The sequence below is a fragment of the Bison bison genome, unplaced genomic scaffold (genome assembly GCF_000754665.1).
Source record: "Bison bison bison isolate TAMUID 2011002044 unplaced genomic scaffold, Bison_UMD1.0 scf7180017864299, whole genome shotgun sequence".
In the NCBI taxonomy this organism is placed as follows: domain Eukaryota; kingdom Metazoa; phylum Chordata; class Mammalia; order Artiodactyla; family Bovidae; genus Bison; species Bison bison.
This window is the reverse complement of record NW_011494871.1, coordinates 2672213-2673872: the sequence shown is the minus strand read 5'-3', so window position 1 is coordinate 2673872 and position 1660 is coordinate 2672213. Positions and strand designations below refer to the sequence as shown.

The window sequence follows — 1660 nt, the reverse complement described above, 5'->3', positions numbered from 1 at the left end:
GCCGAAGAATTGATGCTTTTGAACTGTGGTGTTGGAGAAGACTCTTGAGAGTCCCTTGGACTGCAAGGAGATCCAACCAGTCCATTCTGAAGGAGATCAGCCCTGGGATTTCTTTGGAAGGAATGATGCTAAAGCTGAAACTCCAGTACTTTGGCCACCTCATGCGAAGAGTTGACTCATTGGAAAAGACCCTGATGCTGGGAGGGATTGAGGGCAGGAGGAGAAGGGGACGACAGAGGATGAGATGGCTGGATGGCATCACTGACTCGATGGACGTGAGTCTGAGTGAACTCCAGGAGTTGGTGATGGACAGGGAGGCCTGGTGTGCTGCGATTCATGGGGTCACAAAGAGTCGGACACAACTGAGCGACTGAACTGAACTGAACTGAACATCTACTTCTGCTTTATTGACTACGCCAAAGCCTTTGACTGTGTGGGTCATAACAAACTGTGGAAAATTCTTAAAGAGGTGGGAATACCAGACCAGCTTACCTGCCTCCTGAGAAACCTATATGCACATCAAGAAGCAACAATTAGAACTGGACATGGAACAACAGACTGCTTCCAAATCGGGAATGGAGTACATCAAGGCTGTATGTTGTCATCTTGCTTATTTAACTTATATGCAGAGTACAACATGCAAAATGCCAGGCTGGGTGAATCACAAGCTGGAGTCAAGATTGCCAGGAGAAATATCAGTAACATCAGATATGCAGATGACACCATCCTTATGGCAGAAAGCAAAGAACTGAAGAGCGTCTTGATGAAAGTGAAAGACGAGCGTGAAAAAGCTGGCTTAAAACTCAACTTTCAGAAAACTAAGATCATGGTATCCAGTCCCATCACTTCACAGCGAATAGATGGGGAAAAAATGGAAACAGTGAGAGATTTTATTTTGGGGGGCTCCAAAATCACTGTAGATGGTGACTGCAGCCATGAAATTAAAAGATGCTTGGTCCTTGGAAGAAAAGCTATGACAAACCTAGACAGTATATTGAAAAACAGAGACATTACTTTTCCAGCAAAGGTCCGTCTAGTCAAAGCTATGGTTTTTCCAGTATTCATGTGTGGATGTGAGAGTTGGGCTACAGAGAAAGCTGAGCGCCGAAGAATTGATGCTTTTGAACTGTGGTGTTGGAGAAGACTCTTGAGAGTCACCTGGAGTTCAAGGAGATCCAACCAGTCCATCCTAAAGGAGATCAGTCCTGAATATTCATTGGAAGGACTGATGCTGAAGCTGAAACTCCAATACTTTGGCCACCTGATGCGAAGAGCTGACTCATTTGTAAAGACCCTGATGCTGGGAAAGATTGAAGGCGGAGGAGAAGGGGACGAGACTATGAGACGGTTGGATGGCATCATCGACTCAATGGACATGAGTTTGACTAAACTCCGGGAGTTGGTGATGGACAGGGAAGCCTGGAGAGCTGCAGTCCATGGGGTCGCAAAGAGTCGGACACGACTGAGCGACTGGACTGAACTGAGATTTTCGTGAAAGAACTGCAGCTCAGACAAAAGCGGAAGTATCGAGATTTGGTGCTGTCCCTTGATAGGGTAAAGGGGCTCCAGGGACTCCCCGTCTCTCCCTCACCCACCGAATGCTCTGCACGGCCGGTCCCCACGACATGGTCCACGGGGTAGAAGTGCGGGCCAGTAGCCA

The 1660-nt window shown here is 47.5% G+C and overlaps 1 protein-coding gene across 1 annotated transcript in view; it reads right to left on the bottom strand.

Moving 5' to 3' along the window:
• NUPL1 (nucleoporin like 1) overlaps positions 1-1660 on the bottom strand; it is a 36606-nt gene that overhangs the window by 34210 nt on the left and 736 nt on the right. The window lies entirely within an intron of this gene.